Here is a 23,485-nt window from a genome sequence, read left to right as displayed (position 1 = left end):
GGTGGCTCAGTCGGTTAAGTGGCCGACTTCGGCTCAGGTCATGATCTCGCGGTCCGTGAGTTCAAGCCCCGCGTCGGGCTCTGTGCTGACAGCCCAGAGCCTGGAGCCTGTTTCAGATTCTGTGTCTCCCTCTCTCTGACCCTCCCCCATTCATGCTCTGTCTCTCTCTGTCTCAAAAATAAAATAAATATTAAAAAAAAACAAAAAACAAAAAACAAAAAAACTTCACAATGTTAAAGGAGCTAAGTTTTACTAACAAGTATATTACACTATCTATTTGCCTTTGTAAATTTGGTTAAATAAATAATTAAATTTTAAGTTTTATAATGATCCACAATCCTATTTAGGCATGAACTTTAAAACTTTCCCAAGATTTGAATTGTAAATGAAGTCTTTCTGAGCAATCAGCACAAACAAATAATGACAAACCTTAGGTTGTACTGCTTGGGTAAATGCTATAACTGTTCATATAGAGATAGATATAGATATGAAATTCCTGAAGTTTTAATATCACTCAATATTTTGATTATCGAAGTATTCTGTGTCACAGAAATAACTGAATTTTCTTGTCGATTGCATTACGGTCTTTTGTCATTTGCAAAATGAGTTTCATCTTAAAGCAGATTCATAAAAAGGACTTTTTAAAAAAAAAACAAATGCATGTTTTTGATATCTTTAAAATCATAAAACTGGGGCACTGGGTGACTCAGTCAGTTAAGCATCTGACTCTTGGTTTCGGCTCTGGTCATGATCTCACAGTTCCTGAGACTGAGCCCTATGTTGGGCTCTGCAGTTAAAGCATGGAGCCTGATTGGGATTCTCCCTCTCTCTCTCTGCCCCTTCCCCATTCGTGCTTTCTCTCTCTCTCTCAAACAAATAAGTAAACTTAAAAAAGTCATAAAGCTGAAATGGGTAAGAATTTCCAAAACTAATGAAAAGCTACAAACTGAACAAGAATTAGTAACGTGGAACTAAATGAACTGAAGAAGATGATTATAGTTTTTGTGAATCTTGTTTGAAACACTGTTTGTTTTCTGATGTTTGCTCTTCCAGATTAAGGAAAACTTTCTTTTAAGATGATTCTCTATAACTTACACACATGGTAAGACATTATTTTGTGAATAAATTGAAGCATCTAACTTACCTCACTAGCTGAACCTTCTGAAATTCAAAAGCTCTCAGTGAATACTCTTTCTTTCAAGGTCAATAAGAATCTTTTCTCCTTGTAACAGCACACTATTGGAAATAGTGATTATTTTACCAAAACTTTGACTGGAATTTCATATTTCAGAGAGACATACATAGATTCAGATATGACCATACAGCTTTAAGGAACTATCATTGGTTTTATGAAACATAAGCCAAGGGACACTGGGGTGGCACAGTCAGTTAAGTGTCCAACTTCAGCCCAGGTCATGATCTCACAGTTTGTGAGCTGGAGCCCCACATCAGACTCTGCACTGACAGCACAGAGCCTGCTAAGATCTTCTGTTTCCCTCTCTCTCTGACCCTCTCCGACTCATCCCTCCCATCTCTTTCTCTCAAAAATAAATAAACATTTTAAAAAATGAAACTTTGCTTACAGATACCTTGCTGATACCTTGCTTACAGATTTCCCAGCAGCCTTACCAGATGAGTAAAGAATATCACTTCCTGGCTGGTGCAGGAACCTCAGGATATTTGGGTGACCTTGAGAAGAGGAATTCACTACATCTACAGGTACGGCAGGCATGTCTGATGGCAAGTATTTGGCTTGGACTCTGGCCTAGAGCAGCTACTAAAAGTTCAATCAAGATTCTTTATAAAAATTCCAGCAAAGTTAATTTGTAAAGATCTATATGATCAGTCACTATTCTTGCTGAGCTCATGTAAATAATTAGTCCAAGTTTGTTAAAACTGAACTTGTTTTTCAAATGAATTAGTCTTGATTTGGCTATCTCTGGAATTAGGGTGATTTTAGAGAGAAAATTATGTTTCTTTGCAGGTGTTAAATTCTGGTTCTAATTGTCTTTGAATGTGTTTTGCCTAAGCTAGACAACTTGAGGTAAACTTCCGAGAAATTGCCACAGTAACTCGTACAGAGATTCTTCTTGCTTGTTATTCTATGGGGATAAAAACAGGACTCCATGGGCATATGATTATTTGAATAGCTGGAAAATGCGATCGATTCCCCTGCTATGGTAAACTCAGCCATCACCTTGACCAATTCTGTATGTCTGTGATGATAAAACGAGTGTGTGTCCCAGTCCATTGCTTAACTATGCTTGTGGAGATAATGGATGGCCCACTTCCCTTATGCCTGGATTGGATGATGCACTTGGGGATGCCCTTACCTTCTGAGACAAGTTTTTTCCCACTTGCTGCTGATTACTCATAATTAGGATATTGTTAAAGTTAGACATCAAACAAAGAGGGCTTCTTGATGGTTTTATCCCTTAGCCATATTTGCCCCAGGGGCCACCTCTTTTGATATGAAATTGCAAATAGAGGCTTTAGCCAAGCATAAACTAGCGATCTTTAAACAAACCAAGTTCAGTTTAAAAAGTGGCCCTCCAAAACCGAATGGCCCTTGATATTCTGACTACAGCCCAAGGAGGCACCTATGCTTCATTAAAGCAGAGTGCTCTGTATGTACGCCAGATTATCACACAAATATGACAGGGTTACCAACTGACATGTATACTCAAATTAAGGCTCTACAAAATACTTCCCTCTCTTTCAAGGACTGATTAAGCTCCTGGTTCACAGGAGGAATGTGGTCAACTATTAAGGGTCTCTTTGTTGGACTTCTCATTCTTATAGCCATACCAATCCCCATATGTTGCCTTTCCCAAAGTTTTCTTGGTGTCAAGACTCCATTACTACAATAACTTCATGTTGACAGATGGTCCTTACCACCCACAGAGATACTTCTTTAATGTCCACATTGGATTTCACTGCCTCCACTTTTCCTAACTCTGCTATACATTCCTGACTAATCAATGTTGAGTCATTAGGTAGGGATATCTTTAGGTCTCTATTTAGCAGGAAGATGCTACAGAAGATGAGGCCTTCCACCTTCAACAACCTTAAAGATTTAAGGGTCAGAATTGTTCAGGGGGCAAGTGGGTGCTTGGGTCTCTCAGTCAGTTAAGCCTCTGACCCTTGATTTCAGCTCAGGTCATGATCCCATGGTTTGTGGGTTCAACCCCACATCGGGCTTAGCAATATGAGAGTAGATGGTGCTTGGGATTCTCTCTCTTTCCCTCTCTCTCTGCCGCTCCCTTGCTCACTCTCTCTGTCTCTCAAAATAAAGAAACTTAAAAAATTGTTCAGGGTGGAAAATGAGGAGAACAAAGGTAAGAGAATCATAGTCAAAGTTAAATTTTCTCACAATTTTCAGCCCACTAATAAATACTTGAGACATGCAGAGTGTGACCCTGCTCAAGGCACTCATGGCTGCCTTAATGTTGATATTTTGCTAGAGACTGAAAGCAACCCTGTCTTCACGACAGCCAGACCTCCAGGATCCCATGAGTCGTCTTTAACATACACAGATCCCTTTAGAGACTTAGGTTATCTCTAACCTAACCAAATTTAAAAGTATACAATCAATCACTCCTCACCTTCCCAGTGCAGCTCTTTCTGCCAACTGGTCCTGTCCTCATGCTATAATTAAAACACCTGTTTGCACCATAAAACATCACAAGAATTCATTCATGACCATTGGGCTCGATGATCCTGCATCACAAGGAGATGGTGATGTTAATGTGAACAGGTGCTCAGGACATGGGTTCCTCTTGTCCTCAGCAGTTATGGACACAGGCATGGACATGAAAAGAAACCATTGTACTGAAGGAGACCAGCCCAGGGTTACACAGCTGGTAAGCAGCATAGCTGTATTTCAAGCTCTAGGCTCTTGGCCTTGCCCCCAGAGGCCACAAAGGACTCCCCCAATGGGAAGCTGACACTGGCTTTAGGAACACTACCTCGCTCCCCTCCATGAATGATCTAATTTGTTAGAGGCCCCCAATCTCTGTTCACTGCTCCTTCTTTCCCTGATCCCTGCTCCAGTTATAATTGGGGTGACCCTTGCCACCTGCTAGGCCCTCCCTGCCCAGAGCATCTGGTGCTGCCAACAATCTGGGTATTGTCCCAGGGTCCCCAGGAGAGAAGTTGATGACCTATTTCTCTTAAAATGTCCCCATTCCTGCAGATCTCAGGAGATCCCACGAGAGTCAGCTTGGATTATTCCCCCCGTGGGGTTCATAATGTAAAGTCCAACCTAATGGGTAGGAGGTTCACATTGATAAGTGACAGATCGACCACTATTTGAGGTTTTAAAATGTCTAGGTCAATTAGAGATGATGTGGGGACCAGACAATTTTCTCACACCAATATTTCAGGGTATTCCAGGTCTGGAGACATGTTTGATTACAATTTTATCATGCTTATATCATTCAGTCAAATATAACTCTTCTTCTTTGGGATTTCTTTATTCATATTTATAGAGGTGCTTCTCAATTACTAAACATATGGGTATTTCTAGTGAGCATTTTAACAGTGATATCTAGCACATTATATTACCAAAAGATGCTCTGTGTATTTCATTCCTCTGGAATTTATTGAAATTTCCCTATGGCCAAAATAAGTAGAGTGAATTTTTGTTACAGAATCCTATATGCCTAAAGTTAATGCATCCTCCACGGTGTTATATGTAGATGTGGACATATATATGGATATAGCTGTGGGGTTCAGATGGTTCCTATCAAGATCTGTGTTTTATGGATGTTCTGTCTGCTTTGAGCTATTTAGAGAGGGTTGACAACTTTCACTCTGCTTATGTATTTCATTGGAGTTCTGAACGGAAGGAGAGAGCTCCCAGAAGAGAGGACAGGGACCTGGGTTGGGAGGGACAAGAAACTAAAAGGTCTGCCAGTGTTCCAAAGAGCAACTGTTGTTGGGATGGCACGTGGTGGTACACCAGGTGAGAAGTCATGTTGGGTATCTGTTTTGATCTACCAGGTGCGAAGGCAGCTGATTGGGTGAGAGAGAGTATAAAGGTTCTAGGCTGTTAAGGCAACATTCAGACAGTTGAAGGTTTGAAGATAGATGGATCCTCCTCTGCTCCACCTACTACTTGTGTCCTGCTCACCTAGTGATTTGTCGACCTGCTGACCAACTAACCTGTCTAAACCCCCCTCCCTCCACTCTAGTACTTGATCTGATGCGGGTACTGTCCCTGAGTCCCTTCTTCTCCTGACACACCCCTTCCCCAATTCCACACTTTCTTAAATACCACCCCCAACCCCAATTACCACCCCGCCCCCATTCCTGCCCCTACATCCTCCCTGGTGCCCCAGCGCCCCCTGAAATGACCAGGACATGAAGATGTAGAGGCTGTTTGTCTGTCTACTCATGCTCTGGTGTCCCAGTTACTCAAACACAAATGTGAGTAAACATGGAACATCAGTGGATTCTTCCATTCTTCCTTCCTATAAGGTTCATTCACACTGTGGTTAAACAACTATTTTTTCATGGGGTTCTTGATGGGAACTTCAGAAGAACTTCAATTCTTCCTGAAGACTGAGGACCACAGGACAGATTTCTCCACCAGCTTAAAGTAGTTGTGGCCACAACTGTCCACATCCATTTCTGGGTCCTGTCTGTGCTCCTTGGTCCAAAAAGATCAGCACTGACAGGATGGAAACCTGAAAACAGTATGTTTACAGTGTCAAAAGGGAAGGATTTATAAAGACACTAAAAGCCACTGAGATCTTAGTCTTAAATAGGGGCTTATATGATGTTTGAATTATATCTCATTAAAATTGTTTTCAAAAAGGTCAGAAACTCTTCTTTAATAGGAACCATGGGTATTAGATTGGCTCTTGGAAGCCCTGTCAAGATCCTGATTCAAGCCTTGTGCGTTTAGGGTCCATCTTAGATGTAATTTGTTTTCCTATCAGCACATTGTTCATATTTGTGAAGTTTGGTAGCCCTGGGAACAGTGTTTCTGAAGCATTAGTGTTTGTACTAAAGGGTTAAAAAGCGAAATGTCCTTTGTGCTCTGTGCTTCCTGGTTTGTTGACTTTTAAGAACTTCTGATCATCCCATTCTTTCTGGTTTTGGAGGCTGCCCCCAGGGAGCTCTGAGAAGCCCAGCAGAAACTAGCTGAATCTTGCTGGGACATTTACAATAGGAAAATACCTAGGAGTGATATTATCAGGAAGTGCAGGATTTGTCCTTTCTTTAGCCAATTATGTACTGAGCGTTGATTTACCCAAAGCAAAAAGTTTCTGAATGTCCTTAGGATTGTCCGAATATGAAGATGTGGATTCCAGTGTGAATGTTTAACTTACTCATGAAAGAGCAAACCTGTGGGGCACCTAGGTAGCTCAGTGTGTTAAGTGTGTGACTCTTAATTTTGGCTCACGTCATGATCTCATGGTTTGTGAGATTGAGTTCCATTGGGCTTTTCACTGACATCTCAGAGACTGCTTGGGACTCTTTATCTCCCTCTCTCTCTCTGCCCCTCTCCAACGTGCATGGTCCCTCTTTCTCTCAAAATATATAAACATTTTTTAAAACATCAAAAACTGTACCCCCAGGGGAGAGAGACAGGGAATAAGCATAGAAGTAAGTAGACTTCTTTTGATTGACAGGCACCAGATTCGTAGAGCTGGATCTGGAAAGCCTCAGTAGTCAGGAACAACCCTTGTATTGAGGCAGACTCATCCCCCCATGAATACCTCTAGTCAAAATAGATTCTATTCTGTTTCTTTTCAGACCACAAAGGAGGAAATTTCTTGGTCGTCTTTATTAGAATTTTCCTCCTCTACTTGGGCTGCATCTCATAGATCAGTTCAGCTCTCTTTCCCTACCTCATTTCTGAGTTTTGCAATAACTAACTTGTCGTGTATTTCCTATCTGCACCTGGTCATGACCATTGTCTTTGAGAACCTAGTTATGAGACTAGATAGCAACATGCAGAAAAATGAAACTGGACCACTTTCTTACACCATACACAAAAATAAACTCAACATGGATGAAATACCTAAATGTGAGACAGGAAACCATCAAAACCCTAGAGGAAAAAGCAGGAAAAAATCTCTTTGACCTCAGCCACAGCAATTTCTTACCTGACACATCTCCAAAGGCAAGGGAATTAAAAGCAAAAATGAACTATTGGGACCTCATCAAGATAAAAATCTTCTGCACTGCAAAGGGAACAGTCAACAAAACTAAAAGGCAACCAATGGAATGGGAGAAGATATTTACAAATGACATATCAGAAAAAGGGTTAGAATCCAAAACCCATAAAGAACTTACCAAACTTAACACCCAAAAAACAAATAACCCAGTGAAGAAATGGGCAGAAGACATGAATAGACTCTTTGCCAAAGAAGACATCCAGATGGCCAACTGACACATGAAAAAATGCTCCACATCACTCATAATCAGGGAAATACAAATCAAAACCACACTGAGATATCGTCTTATGCTGGTCAGAGTGGCTAAAATGAACAAATCAGGAGACTATAGATGCTAGCGAGGATGTGGAGAAACTGGAACCCTCTTGCACTGTTGGTGGGAATGCAAACTGGTGCAGCTACTCTGGAAAACAGTGTGAAGTTTCCTCAAAAAATTAAAAATAGACCTACCCTATGACCCAGCAATAGCACTGCTAGGAATTTACCCAAGGGATACAGGAGTGCTGATGCATAGGGGCACATGTACCTAATGTTTATAGCAGCACTTTCAACAACAGCCAAATTATGGAAAAAGCCTAAATGTCCATCAATTAATGAATGGATAAAGAAGATGTGGTTTATATATACAATGGAATACTAATACTACTTGGCAATGAGAAAGAATGAAATCTGGCCATTTGCAGCAACATGGATGGAACTGGAGGGTATTATGCTAAGTGAAATAAGTCAGAGAAAGACAGATATCATATGTTTTCACTCATATGTGAGATCTTGAGAAACTTGTCAGAAGACCATGGGGGAGGGGAAGGGGAAAAAGTTACAGAGAGGGAAGGAGGCAAACCATAAGAGACTCTTGAATACACAGAACATACTGAGGGTTGATGGGTGGGGGAGAGGGGAAAGTGGGTGATAGGCATTGAGGAGGGCATTTTTTGGGATGAACACTGGGTCTTGTATGGAAGCCAATTTGACAATAATATTTTTTTAAAAGAAATATTAGCTGTCATTTCTGTTGTTTGTGCTTTAGCTCTATGCATATTTTATTCTTTTTTCTCATTTGATGGCTTTTATTTAACTGATGGTGGTCTGGAAAAAATCATGGCATCTGATGTGCTCTGTGTGTGAATTCAGCAAACATCCAACTCCGTGTAAGATTTAAGAAGAGCTTTTTAGAGAATAAAAGAGGCATATGTTAACACAAAGGTTTTGCTCATCCTGCCTGCCTTCCTTCCTACCTTCATTCCTTCTCTCCCTCCCTCCCCCATCCCTCATCTCCCTCCCTCCCCCATCCCTCATCTCCCTCCCTCCCCCATCCCTCATCTCCCTCCCTTTTTTTTTTAAACGCTTCTTTATTTTTGAGACAGAGAGAGACAGAGCATGAATGGGGGAGGGTCAGAGAGAGGGAGACACAGAATCCAAAACAGGCTCCAGGCTCCGAGCTGTCAGTACAGAACCCGACATGGGCCCGAACTCATGGACCACGAGATCATGACCTGAGCTGAAGTCAGCCGCTTAACCAACTGAGCCACCCAGGCACCCCAGTTCCTTCTTTCTTTATTTCAGGATTTAAAAATAATCTTAGTTCCAAACTTCAGTGTGGATACCAGGTTAAAAAAAAAGACCAGGGAAATGACCATTTAGTGCATTTTTTAAATGTATTATCAATTGTCAAAATTGAATAGGTTGAATGTTCATTTAATGTAAACAGATTTTTGGGTCAAAAATAAGCTATTTATATTGTACTCTTTAACAGAAATTGTGAAGTATCATGAATTAAACAGGAAATTCTAACTTTTTTAAGTTTTTAATCCTGTGAGTTCATTATGCAAAATAAAATGTTTATTGTAATTTCATTGGATTACTGTTTTGGTATTTACCAGGAATTATAGGTTTTTACTAATAATTTGTTTTGATGGCAAACTTAATTTGGTTTTTCCTCTCTTAGAGCCTTGAGAAAATCGAGGTAAGAATTTAAGCTTTAGTTTCTTCATGATATTTTCTCAGTACTAGTGTTTGATGTGGGTTTTTTTATGTTTATTTTGAGCGAGAGAGAGTGCAAGCGGGGGAGGGACAGAGAGAGGGAGACACAGAGTCTGAAGTGGGCTCCAGGATCCCAGCTGTCACCACAGAGCCCAATGTGAGGGTAGAACCCATGAACCGCGAGACCATGACCTGAGCCAAAGTTGGGACACTCGGCCAACTGAGCCACGTAGGCACCACTTGATGTGCATTTTAATTCAACTGGGGATAAATATGGTGACTTTTGATGTCTAAATGACTTGTTAACTCTTAAAAAATCTTTCTCTTTCCTGTTTGGAGCCTAAGTGACAATGTGGAGGGAGTTAACCATCCCTTAATATAAGAGATCAGGAGGAGGAACACATCACCAGAGTAGAGGGAATGAAATGAGTGTAATTTTACATAGAAATGGTTAGTAAACAAGGCTGAAGTTTGGAGTTAGTACTTTGCCATGATCTGGCTCTTGGTGAAATGTGAAGATGAAAAAACACTCTTTGAGTCTATCAAGTGGCTTAAGCTTAGAGAAGAAGCCAGATATTGCCAGGCAGGGTGTGTTTCACAAGGGAGTTTAAACCAAGGTTTTGAGTCTGAGGTGGAGGGAGCTGTTAATGCCAGGGAAGAATGAGAAGTGAATATGATGCAAATGGGGGCAATGTATTCTGTATGGGCTCCATAGAATGTGGTGTTTCCTTGGTGCTGTTGAGAGCCAGGGTGGCTGCCTGACATTCAGCAAGCCCTCAAAGCCTGGTGTTCATCACTGTGAATGCAGTAGTGGTAGCGGTGAGAAGAGTGAACTCAGGGCATGAGAGCTCTCACAATGGGCCAACAGAAGTTTGCATTTTGGGGCCAGATGAGAGAATTAATCCCTATTAGAGGAGTCTGTTCTAGAGCTTACATGTGTTATCCACCTGTAATTGGGTGCTTCATGTGTGTTGAATAATATTCCTGTAAGGTTGGAGGGTAACATTCTCATGTTGGGATGAAAAAAGTTCGTCTTCTACGAATTGTCATTAATCCGGATCCTCCAGCCACTAAGTTTAAAGCTGAGATTGTACCCGTATGTTTGATTCCAAAGACCTTGTCCTCCAGGGCCCCCAGCCTCCGGTTCATGAAAGGCAATCTGTGAGCAGCAGGAAGTCATCCAAGGCCTTTGGGTAGTCAATCAGTCAGCAGTTTGAGATTTCCTTGTGTGGAATTCCAAATAGCACCTGGGGGTGTAAGTGGCTCAAACCAAGACTGAATGATGGTTTTGTTTTTGTTCCTTTATTTTCAGGGACTTATTTAAGTACCTAATAATTGGAGGAGAGAAATGTAAGTTGATAGGATTTGATTTTTCTGTTTCATCTCTGGTGGTGACATAAGTATTTAAAGTGATTGAATTTTCCAAGAAGGGTGATTCTAGATGTGAGAGAAATTAGGAGAAGATATTTTATGCGTTTCTCCATTTTGGACAATATTTTAAATAGGAATCTCATTGAAATAAGGTTTTCTTAGGTTTAAAATCTTGCTAAAACTTGATTTCTTTGGGAAATCAAGCTTTACTAATAATTTGTTTTGATGGCAAACTTAATTTTGGGATAGCTTTGGGAAAGCTAAAATGTTAGTTACACCCATCTGTCAGATCATGTGTCTGTGTTGCTAATACACTGGGATTATTCAATGTCACTGGTTTGGTAACAACCTTAGAAAATGTTTTATCTCCTTTTAGTTTAGTTTACAGTGAATAACTGAGAAAAACCAATATTTTTTAAGAAAGAAAATAGAGAACTTTACTTGCTGAGGAAATATCCATTTGGAAACAGAAGGTAGCATTGCCCTTTCAAATATTTTTTTGTGATTTCATTTCGGTTATTTCCACTCTGGTAGTTCATCCTACTGACCTATTTCATGTGTTCAATAAACAGTCCCAATTGAAGACAAGCTTCACAAATGTAAAGAGCTACCTCTTTATTTGTGAAAGGAGTCACACATTAGAAGATAGGTTTATCTAGCAGTATGGTTTTGTTTTTTTTTTGAATTCTGAATCTTTTTTCGTGTTTTATAGAAAAATGAATTAAGGAAAGGTCTTCAGGAAACTAAGAGAGAAACTAAGTTTCTCTCTGATGAAGCTCTTAAGTTGAAGGTAATAATCTCTTCTTTGCCTGGACTGTGTTCTAAAAACACAAGTAAAATTAATGAACTATTATTACTCATTCAACATATTTTGTTGAAGGAGAACATCAAGAAGCTGAGCACTTTAATGAAATATTTTTAAAAATTGGCGTTTATTTATTTTTTGAGAGACAGCTAGAGACAGAGCACAAGCAGGGAAGGGAGCACAGAGAGACAGAAACACAGAATCCAAAACAGGCTCCAGGCTCTGAACTATCAGCACAGAGTCCAAGGCAGGGCTTGAACTCACAAACCATGAGATCACGACATAAGCTGAAGTTGGACGCTTAACCACCTGAGCCACCCAGGTGCCCACTTTAATGAAATTTTAAATGACACCCTTCAAACTGCATGTGCTACCTTGCAATCTCAGAGAAAGAAATGTCAAGAATCAGGAAATGATAAGGGATGGCTGCTGAGTTTTACTGTAACTTGGCTTTGGAGGCTTTTTGTTCATTGGGTAGGGTGAGCACAGCATATTTGCTTGCTGTTTACCACAGTAAAGACCGGGCCTCTGGGAACCAAACCTCTTTCTGAACAGTGCGCTGGAATTTCACTAGGAGCACCATGATGAGTTTTGCTATTTCAAAGACTAGGAAGTATCTTTTATTTTCACAACTAGGTAATTATCACATCATTCAGCTCTGCCCTATAAGATAGTAGAAAGTCCCCAAATATAGTTGAGAGATAAAGGGTGTTAGCCAAAGTGTATAATCCTTTCCCTTTAAAAAAATTTTTTTAATTCTTTTTTATTAATTTTTTTTAATTTTAGAGAGGGCATGCAAGTAGGGGAAAGGGGCAGAGAGAAAGAGAATCTTAAGCAGGATCCACACTCAGCATGGAGGCCAACACAGGTCTTGATCCCATGATCCTGGAATCATGACCTGATCCAAAATCAAGAGTCTGATGCTCAACTGACTGAGCTACCCAGGTGCCCCATGGTCTCTTTCTCTCTTAATGCTGAACAGTGAATTTTCAATGAGAATAGAGGAATATATATATATATACACACACCACTAAGAGCCATGTATAAGCTGTTGTACATGAACTATTTTCCACCATTTTTGTCTTCTAGTTATATTTATGCCTCAAGGTCTTTGTTTATTGTGGTGTACAATCCTTTTGTGTTAGGTACACTCAAATTGTTGTGGAATCATTGTTTCTTGAAAGTCTTTTCTCATATATGTCTTAACCAAAAGATGCAAATGGTGAATTTGATGATGTAGAGCTAAGAGCCTTTAGGTCCAGTAACTGTCAACTGGAAGGTATATTGTCTGTTGGGGAGAAATCCCCATATGATGACAATGACTTTGCATTGGGAAGGGAAAGAATAGCTTCCTGCCGTCATGGTTCTTGCCCTTTTTTTTGTCACACCAAAATCAAGACTCAGGTCATGTACACACTTACAAAGAAAACCCATTTTTTTTTTTTACAGAAAATAAAAAGGCCCTGGAAGACAAGTGTAATGTGTTGAGGTCTGTGAAAGCAACCAAGGAAGCAAAAGTCAAACAGCTGAAGGAGAAAGCAGGCATCCTTGAAGAATTCTATGGACAAAAGTGGCTACAGAAGAGTAAGATGATCATGTGATAACTGTCATAAGTACCGTTGTATGAATGAATGTGGCAGCCAGTAGAGATACTTGTTTTGGAACTGGGTCCAGAGTCTTTTTGCCAAATGCATTCAGTAGAATTGTGCCTTTCCTTCCTACCTTGTTTTCTGTAACCTGCATTTTCCTTTCTGTCCTGAGTGCTTGTCACACATTGTGTCATGTATTTGGGGCAGAAGAGGGAAGGTACCAGCATTAATAACATTGATACCTGGATCTGCTCTGGATCCATCTACATTGTCCTATAGGTTTCAATCCCATCACGTTGTTTTGTCATCAATTAGGTCATTTGTGTTCAGGACCAGACATGGGTCAAAAGTGTAGAGGGAAAAAATGGAATTATCTTGCTGCAGAAACAACAGTAATTTCTTCCTGGAAAGTGGGTAGGGGCGCCAGCAGTACTGGATCCCTGCATCCATTCTGCCAGTGAGATTGTTCACTACAGGCCCAATCCCTAAGAAAGCCTAGTTATTTCCTGTCCCCTGATTTTTAAGTGTAACTCCTCTGGGTCTTGACCAAAGCCTGCAGCTTCACTAGGGCTCATCTTTGCTGGCCGACCCTGAACTAAGGTCGTGTTTCATTCTAAGTCTATGCCCCTAAAGTTGTTCAGCTTCAATGCAGTTCATTTGTAAGCCTCCCAAATCATCGATGAAACCTAGGGAGATTGGCTCCAACTGCCAGGCTGGCTTTGTCATGGGCTTCCTTCTTCTCTCTCTTGGTCTTGTGTGTCTTCATGAGGTTGATAGAAATTTGGTGCATTCATTCACATATTTCCTCCTTTGTACAGTATTTCCATTCATTCTCAGGCAGAGATCGGGGCCTTTAGAGTCCCTCATTCATAATGGGAAATGAGCTCTTCGTTCTCTTCCCTGGAGACTCGGCTGTGTGTTATTCCTTCCCACACCTGAGGTGAGGGATGCTCTGTCTCATTGGCATCTTGTTTTTATTAATTTGTAAGCTCTTTTTGGGAGTGGGTACAGAGCCCTGACCACCTTTCTTCCTTCACTCCCTTACAACAGAGCCACTATATTACAACCACTCCAGAAAGCATTTGCTGAAGGACTGCCTCAGAGGCCAGAAGGAAATGCATGTGCCTTTCTCTGTCTAGGGCTTTTGTGTCAGTTTCTAAGAGACTTTCAGTTTTGCATGTGATTCTTGAGTACATCAAGTGCCAAGTAGAAACCCTTTAAATCAACTACACAAACAAAATAGTCTGATGGTAACACGGCAAACCAGCCTTTTAAGGCATTTCCCTTTGCTGTCTTCACTATCAATGGAATCAGTCTTGTTAAAGTAGATTGACTGTATGAAGTTGATAGTTTTCCATCTGAAATCTGTTTCCTCTCCAGAAAACAGACTATATATAAACCCAGACTATATGACAGTTCATATCAGGTTATACTTCAGGAGACGTTGCTGCTCTAAGATTGGCCTTTTCCTCCACCAAGATATATGAAGGTGGAGGCAGGGGTTGTACTCCTAACCCCTAGCAATGTCAGGGAGTGAGCTGCAATGCTGGTGAAGCCATATCCTGGAAGGTCTCTTTCAGGGTGATTGTGTCAGGGTACAACTTTTGGACTGAGAATCAGGGCTCCACATGGAGGTGTAAGACTAGTGATGATCTCTTGCTTCATCCTAATGGGTACAGTTGGTCATAGTTTGTGACATTGCTGAAATGAGGCTTCACCATCTCAAACAAAAGACCAACTCTTGGAAGGCACAGAGTGCAACGTTATTTGATGACTTTATGATGAAGGAGTAGAAGCAGAGAACTAGAAAGACAGTTCTGATAGCAAAGACATGGCAGCAGACAGACGTTGAATTTTCTTTAACTTAAATGGGGTGTTCATTTCTCTGATTGTGTTGTCAGTCTGTGCATTTACGGGAGAGATGGGGAAAGGGATATTTGCCTTCAAGAGTGCTGGGAGGTAAAAAGGCAGAATTTCTGGACCTTGGCTCCTGGACTATGTATATATTTTTCCTATCTTAGGAAGCTTAAAATGACACAGTGTGAACTGGCGGCAAAGAAGAATCAGCTGGCAGCTGCAGGGAAAATTTGAAAAAAACTACAGAAGAAAACAAGTACAAGTGAGTTCAGCTACTAATTACCAGCAGCACATGAAAACCCTGCTCATTTTTTGTTTTTAACCTTTTTACAATGTTTAGACCCAACATAGTAATATAAACACAAATTCAGAGGACATAGGCATAGAGTATTAGCAGACTAAAAAAAAGGTAAGTTTTAGAAAGAACAAAACAATTACATTTCTAAACATTTGTGGATCTCAAGCAATGGCCAGACTGTATAGAAATTTCATCAATGCTAACGTTCCTGGGGGGTTGGTGTCAAGTGTCATAATCTATAGGAAAGCAGTGTGTCGTAGGATGTATCATACCCATCAACATGGTGGTGACATTTCATGGCCCTGGTCTTTGCAACCCTAGGAAACATGGTGACGATATAAGTTAAAGAATAGAGCTTTATGATGAAAGACACTTGTCATGTGATGAATTAGGAAAAGATTGAAAATGGGAAGGAATTCTATGAACTCTGAACCCTATGGGCATGGAATAATGAGTAAGGAAAGGACGGAACAATAGCTTTGATCCTACTGTACATTTATAACCATGTAAAGAGTGTTTCATGTGTAAGAATAAATTATATCAGGGGACAGATATGAGGCTGATGGAAACATGGACAGATTATGTATAATCCTAACCAATATCGGGCCTTATTTGATGAAAGCAATTGTAACTCACAGGCAACAAATTGAACAAACAAGAGAACAGCTGCAACAGGCAGAGCTCACCTTCAGACATCAGGGAACCTGAGTTCTGCCTGATGTATTGAACCCTTAGCACCTCATGCGGGTGAGTGTAGTGGCCCTTGGAATCCCTAAACATGGGCTTTTCATTGTTGGCTTTTTCAGATCGCAGTTTATGAGAAGAATGCTCAGGACAACTGGGTGTTTTCTTTTTTCCTCCTCTGTCTCTTTGGTGCACAGTCTGGCACAACTGAAGGTGGGTATGTTTTTCTCCCCCATATCAAGATTCAAGTCTGGGAGAGGGAGATGACAGAGCAGAGCAGGGAGGTCACCTACTTGAAATACAGGTATGGTAGTTTGACTTGTGTTTTTATGGATGTTTCCAGGGATGATGCCTGAGCTGTTATCTAGTAGAGTACGTGGTGTTGCAACTCTTATAGAAGTCCATTCTTTTTCTTTATCCAAGACTGGATGTGATGGAAGGAAAGAGGCTGCCTGTGGGATGCCCGAGGCAGAAACCAGTGCCTGGAAGACTGCCGTGCAGCCTGTTCCTGTGGGTGATCATCATGTGGCCTGAAAAGAATCACAAGCACTAAGTACAGAAGGTGGTCTGAAGGGGTGACAGAAGGGTGTTCTCCTCTGTGTCTCAGACAGTGGGGCACCTGTCCCTGTGATTGGTGGAGCTCATGTCCCTCCCCTGTGACCCTCCCACCTCCTCCAGCATTCCCGTCTATAAAGTGATGAGCCTGGAGGGGTGACAGGACATGGGCCTAATACCCCTTTCCCACCTTGACTCAATGTGAAGACCTTATTTTAGTTTGAGGAGAAGGTCATTTATTTGATTTTTTTAACATTCTTTATTTTTATTTTCTTGTGAACCATAGCCCTACATTCCTAAATTCAAGTTCCATATAGCTTAGTACTCTGATGTTATCAGTGCAAGTCTGCAGCATCACTACTAAATTCCCATAGTTTTCATTTTATGATTAGTATATTAGTCTAAATACATTTCTATTCAGAAATAGTTATATAATAACTGTTCACATGTGGAAGGCACCTTATACATAAGTGGAAAGATTGAACAATCCACATGGAACCTAAAGAAACTTACCCATCTTCAGGATTCATTGATGATATACACCAAATCAGTATTCTCATTTTTATTAAATTTATTTATTTTGAGATAGAGAGGCAGAGAGAGAGAATCCCAAGCAGGCTCCACTCTGTCAGTGAGGAGCCCAATCCTGGGCCCAAACTCAAAAGCTGTGAGATCATGAGCTGAGCAGAAATCAAGAGTTGGATGCTTAACCGAATGAGCCACTCAGGCATCCTCATACTTATTCTTAATCTGTAATGAAATAGTGATTTCCCATGATGTAAACTGAGAAATTTCTGTTTTACTGATGAATTCTAAATTACTAGTTGAGCCTGACCTGTCCACAGTTATTTGATTAATTATGAAAAACATGAACCAGGGCACCATGGGGTCTGCATTAAGGTGAGGGGATGGTTCTCCCCCTTATCCTTGGGGGTCACCAGAGGCACGTGGGATACCCCCTGCCTCTGGTCAGGGACCTGAGTGTAGGGAAAAGTTTAAGACATGTGAGGAATGAGATGAGGACTTAATTCCGCACAGTCCACTAAAATCAGAATAAACCTCTATCCCTTCTAGGGAGGGCCTTTAGCAGATTCAGAAACTGGTGCAACCTCTGTGAGTTACAGCAGTTGTGACTGTACCAAGAATGAGGACAAGGACAGGTAAGTGCCAGGGCCATTCTCCATTGTAACTCTTTTGGGAAACCCTCATCTTTCTGTACAGACGCTCTCCTGGCCTTGTGTGATATGTCTGCTTGTTATTTGTTTTCCAAATGCACACTCTTATCCCAGGAGCTACAGCTTCTCTACTTTCATCTTTTTTATGGTAAGTTTAGAAGCCCAAAGTGCTTAGAGGCTGAGTACCTTAAGGCTTTTCCATGTGTTTCTGGAAATTACCAGAGGAGGATGACCCCACACTCCAAACAGAAGTCTCCTGACCTGGGTGACCCCTTTCAGACCTCAACTCTGTGGGAACAGTGTGGCTGCTGTGTCTGTCTTTCTTGATTCTGGCTAGATTAACCTGTTAGAAAGTCTGCCATATTGTTTAAAATTCAAAAGTGCAAAACAACATTGTTACTACTACAACTTTATATTTTGTGCCCTATGCAATTTAGAGTGGTCTTAGACAAAGTCAATGTCATCACTCATCAACTTCCTGTCTTTGTTGGTAAATGAGTTGTCTGGAATCCTTCCAGCTATACCTTAGGTAAAAAGTCTGAACGTTGTGTCCTTTGACTGTGTTCATATGAGCACTTTCTGGTTGTGTCCCCAGTCACTGTTAGAGCTGATACAGTCTCATGACACATCCCAGGAGTTTAATACTAGAAATCAAAACACATTTGCAATAAATCTGTTATGTGAATTTCTACCTCTTTTTTCTGTTGGACATAATTACTCTGTGCCCTATAGTAATGCTTAAAATCAGAATTCCCTATGAATTAAGATGAACAAATCTGAGCTTTGTAGTCATTCACAAGTAACTTGCTCCTCACAGAAGACTCTCATTCCCCTGCAAGATTCCAGGCATCCTCCACTCTTCATAGGTCTCAGAGGCCTTTGACAACACTTCAAGAGGGAAGACCCCTTTCTCAGGGAGAGGAGCAGAGGGGGCAAATTGAAGGGCTGGCTGCCGAACTTTTCCCCAGGAGTGGCTGTGATTCCATGAGCAGAATATGAGCCATTTATTTAAACTCATTGTTTTGTGTTCTTAATATACAAAAAAACAGCACTGGAATTACCGTAGAGGAGGGATACAGGGTGAATCTGGACATAATGGCTGCCTGTCTGGAGAATGCTACTTCATTAGTCTGTAATTACTTCTGTTAGTCCTCTAGGATGGGACCCTTGCCATTTTACTTTTGCAGACAGGACAGTCATGTGTGATAACAGTAGTTTAACTTCTTGCATCTACCACCCCAAGCTGTAGGTGGTACCCAGTGGTAGGGATAAAGTTTTCAGGTACTGATGCTACGCTCCTGGATCTTGGTGGCAGAGAAGGTGGCAGGTGCTGACACCTTCTTCTCTGGGTTTCAGCTGCTTTAGGTACTGGTTTTCTTCTCTGGCATATGCACATAGCTGTCACTTCTGTTCTGCAGGGCAGCATGGGTCCATGGAGACCTCCTCCATTAACTGGAAGATTCTGCATGTCCTACCCTAGAGGTAGCCCCATGGACTATTAGGCACATCCACCTCCTGAAGCTTAGTGGCCCTGTCGATCCCCTGAACCCCTCCACCTGCAACACTTGGTAAGATGATCGGAACAGTATGAGTTGACTTGTGAAGTACACTCATCTTATTTTTGTTGGGTCTTTGGTCAAGGTGCAGAGTTGGTACCACAGATCATTGCAATGCAAGGGAAATGTGTGTGCTGCCATTACCACATTCCTCAAGTGTCTCATGATTGACATATCATCTTTGTCATTTCCCCCACCATGTATTGGTACAGGTGTCTCTTGTGGAGAAGGAATGGGGCTGTATGCAGAAAAGCAGACACAGCAGTTCAGCAGAAATGCTCTACACACAGTCCACGTGCTGGGATCTGTGAGGCATGAGGCTCAGCCAAACGTATCCATCTAGTCGCACTCCCCAGACATCCATAGTTGTCATCTGAATCAGGGCTTTTAGGAGTCTTCATTAAGTTATAAGGGGTAAGTTCTTCTTGGGGATCACCTGAGGCATGCAGGATACTCTCTGCATGTGATTTGCAATCTGACTGGGCCAAAGAGTTTAAGTTGTCTGAGGAATGAGGGGATTTTTTGTTTGTTTGTTCGTTTTTAAACCTCCATCCCTTCTAGGGCCTTTAGCAGATCCAGAAGCAGGTGTCACTCCCGAGAGTGACAACAACACTGACTCTACCAAAACTGCCAAGACGCACAAGGTAAATGTTATGGCCATTTTCAGTTTTAAGTCTTTTGGGACACCCACATCTTTTTGTATAGCACGCACTCCTGCCATTGTCTCTAGTTTGTGGGTCATATCATATGTCTGCTTGTTTTTTTTTTAATTTTCCAAATGCACAGCCTTTACCCAGAAGTCCACAGGCTTCCCTGTTTTCCACCTGGAATTGCTTTGTGGTAACTTTAGAAGCTAACCGTGCTTAGGGGTAAGGACCTTAGGGCTTTTCCAATGTGTTCCTGGAATAAATCAAGGAGGATGATACCACACTCCACTTGGAAGTCTTCTAGCTTGTCTCATTTTTTCTGGACCTCCTCAGTGTGGAATCATTGCTCTTGCTGTTTCTTCCTTTCCTGTTTCTATCAAGGGTTTTAATGTATTCAGAAAAATCGGTGGATATCCTTAAAATTTGAAATGGCGAACAGCCTTCACTCCAACTTACATTTTTGTATGTGTCATTTAGAGTGGTCTTAAACAAAGTAAATTTCATACCCATCAACATTCAATAGTTTTTTGGTAAACATGCTGTCCAGAATTCCTTCAGGTGTGTCCTGGGTATAAATACTCTGAACTATATAGGAGGTGACATATTTGTTGTAGAAAACATGCACTGAAACTTGTGAAGAAAAAAAATCCAAAATTACCTGTATGGCAAGTCCCCACTGTGTCCTTCATTTGTGTTCACATAAGCAGGTTCTTTTGTGTCCTTTGTCACAGGTACAGCTAAAACACAGAAATTTACACCAGAAATTTACACCAGAAATTTACACCAGAAATATTGCATTTTGTTATTTAGAATTTCACCTCATTTTTCCAGAGGAGACAATTACCCTGCAAATTGTACTGTACTTAAGCTGAGAAGTACCTCTGAATTAAAAAAAAATTAGCTGAACCCAACTAACATGTATAGGTTACCTGTTTCTCTAAGAACATGCTTTTCCAGGTCCTCTGCAGGACCTCAGGACTCCCATCACCCCATGTGTCTCTGTGTCCATGGACAGCACTTCCAGAGAGAATATCCCATTGTCAGGAAAGAAGCAGATAGGGAACAGGCAGGGGCTTAGAGGCAGAGCTTTGAGCCACAAGGGCTATGATTCCATGTGTGGAGACTGGGATTGTCATTCCTTCTCACTTGTCTGTTCTTAACATACAAATAAGCAGCTCCTGTGGTGGAGGGGGACGAGGGGTAGAGGGTGATCCTGGACTTAGATGCCTTCCTAACTGGAATATGCTACTTTGTTAATTTGGTATTAAGTCCATCGATCTTCTAGGAAAAGAACCCTTGCTATTTCTACATTTCCAGACATGTGGGGACACTAGTTTATCCCAATAACATCCATTCCTTACCCCAAGGCTGTAAGCAGAACCCAAAGTATGGTTAGAGATTTTGGCACTGATGCTGCCCTCTTGGAACCTGGTGGTGGGGAAGCTCGCAGAAGATGAACGCTGCTTTGGGTTTCTGCTTTTGGCGCTGTGTTCTGTCCTATGAACACAGCATTCATTTCTGTTCTGCAGGCCATTATGTATTCAAGAGGGCCTTGTCCTGTCCCTGGATCGCCTTGCAGGCCCTACCCCATGGACTGCTCTTCATCACCAGTCACGGGCTATATGGGTCACCTCCACCAGCTCCTCCTACTCCACTTGGTAAGATGACCTGACCTGGATGAGTGACTGGTAAAGCACATGCATCTTCTTCGTGAAAGACTTGGTGGGAATGATGTAGAGATGGTTCTGAGTCTTGGCAATCCACCTGCAAACCTGGCTGAGGACATTGTAACATATCTCAAGTTTCGCAGGACATACATATAATGGGCTATGTCATTTCCCTGTAATGTGGTGAGCTATAGGTTTCTCTTGTCAAAAAGAAAGAAGATTTTTACACAAAGGCAGACATATCAGCAGTACTAGTGTGCATTTTGGAGACACAGTGTTTTGGGTTCTGTAAAGAATGGGGTGCACCACTAACTTTTAGTGCTCACGCGTCCTTTGTGAAAGAGGGATACGTGCATTAAGGGACACAGACCTTGTGATCAGCATAATGGAAGCATCAGTGAAGGATCCAGTGCAGAAATAGGGGAAACTTGAATCACACAGGAATACAAGGGAAATTGTGAATAGAAAGTAGAGTTTGAGGAGGTGCAGAGGGGAGGGTGCTGGGGTCAGTGAGTTGCAGTTGGAGGTCATTCCTGGGCACAGCCTGAGCAGGGAGCATGGGGTCCACACAGACCTGCTATGTGGGGTCATTCTCAGTGCACAATGCAGTGTTCATCACTGAAATGTCAGTGTTGCCAAAGTGAACCTTGGTAATTATCTAAAAAGATTGCTGTCTCCCTGGGTTTTCTGAATGTTCTGGACTTTGTGGGAAAATTGCCCTGGAGATATGGGAAATTTAACTTGGTCTTATGGAAATGCTTGTCTGCCCAAGTTCATATCCCTCAATGACAATAAAGTGGAGACAGGATCCAGATCAGCTGAGTACCTGCACTGGCCTTCACCCTGGGTCAACCTACAGTTGAGGGTTGGCCAGAAGCCGCCCCTGCTGCACCCCTGTCATCACCCGGACTACAGCTTTCCATCTCCTCAAATTTCTCTCACAATATTCTGAGGCTTTGCCTGTGTTCTTGCTGGCTCAGCCCTAATACCAGTTCTCAGTGGCCCCTACACAGAACCTCAGCTGTGTCATCTGTGAAAAAATATTTGTTTTGAACAACATGATGAGATAAAGCATCTGCAAAATGTCTGGGAAGTGTCCACTCACCCTTCTCACAGTTTCAATTAAGATGATATCTCCACACAATGATCATCAAAAAAAAAAAAAAGATGTTCATGGAAATTCATTAAATGAAGACTGTTAACACCTCAGCCCAGGGACTTCTATTAAAATCCAGGACCTACCAAAGAAAAGAAAATTATGAGAATGTGTATATTCAGAGATCTGAAGACAATCATTTTCCATTACATATAGACTCACAGATGCAGCCTCACACTAAAATGTTCATCTGAGGCCACAGATGAACTACAGAAGACAGAATGCATGTAGGAAAACATAAGACTGTAGGGAAATAAACCAAAATCTCTTAAATCTCACTGCCTTATGGGACAACTATTTTGAAATTTGAAGAGGACTGTGCAAGGTGACAGACTATGGTGATTATATATTTAAAACAAGTGTCATTTCTGCCTGAATGCTTTCCCTACCCACCCTGCCCCCTCCACTTTGTCTTTCCTAGTGTCCCCTAATACACCTTTCACCGTTCTGTCTCTGTCAGCATCCGCTTCTAGGAGGACCTACTGTCACTCTCCATCAGTGCACACAGTGGGGTTCTTGTACACACAGGTAACAAATTGGCAAAAATGCCAGTGATGGTGGATAGTAGCAAGATCACCCTTTGTGTGGGGAGCCCGAGAGAGTTTTCTGGGGTGGTGGGAACTTCCTATATCTAGATTTATGGAGGTGCTTATGCTCATTTATTGTGGAAATATGTACCGACTCCCTGGTGCCTCATGGTCAAATAGACAGGTATCTTTCCCTAGCATATGGCTGATTTCTAATGGTGGGTAAGGATGAGGGACCAGCAGTGACTGTGGGAGAGGAGTGAGGAGGCCACACATGGAGTCGGACCCTCGCCCAGGGTGCCAGCTCTCCCCATACCGCACCATGTGTAGGAGGGCTCTGAAGAGCAGAGATTTCTTGATCAGTCCCATGAACTCCATAATCCTCCTGCAGATTCCTCACTGAGGGATGGCCAGGGCAGAGGCCAGCA

The 23,485-nt window shown here is 41.7% G+C and overlaps 2 long non-coding RNA genes across 2 annotated transcripts in view; one reads left to right on the top strand and one right to left on the bottom strand.

Annotated features, from left to right (window-relative positions):
* Positions 1 to 1,630: 1,630 nt before the first annotated feature.
* LOC132689166 (uncharacterized) lies at positions 1,631 to 15,013 on the top strand. Its single transcript, XR_009614890.2, has 3 exons — positions 1,631 to 1,719; positions 12,796 to 12,930; positions 14,957 to 15,013. It is a non-coding gene; the product is annotated as an uncharacterized LOC132689166 (long non-coding RNA).
* Positions 11,635 to 23,485, bottom strand: part of LOC144614774 (uncharacterized) — a 44,449-nt gene continuing 32,598 nt past the window's right edge. Inside the window, exons 3-5 of the long non-coding RNA XR_013552913.1 lie at positions 22,480 to 22,612; positions 20,366 to 20,444; positions 11,635 to 16,304 (exon numbers count right to left, since the gene is read on the bottom strand). This is a non-coding gene — a long non-coding RNA (uncharacterized LOC144614774). The remainder of the gene's footprint in view (positions 16,305 to 20,365; positions 20,445 to 22,479; positions 22,613 to 23,485) is intronic.

This window comes from Panthera onca, chromosome E3, assembly GCF_046562875.1.
Source record: "Panthera onca isolate mPanOnc1 chromosome E3, mPanOnc1 haplotype 2, whole genome shotgun sequence".
Classification (NCBI taxonomy): domain Eukaryota; kingdom Metazoa; phylum Chordata; class Mammalia; order Carnivora; family Felidae; genus Panthera; species Panthera onca.
The sequence above is the reverse complement of the archived record's forward strand: the minus strand, read 5'-3'. Positions and strand labels throughout refer to the sequence as shown.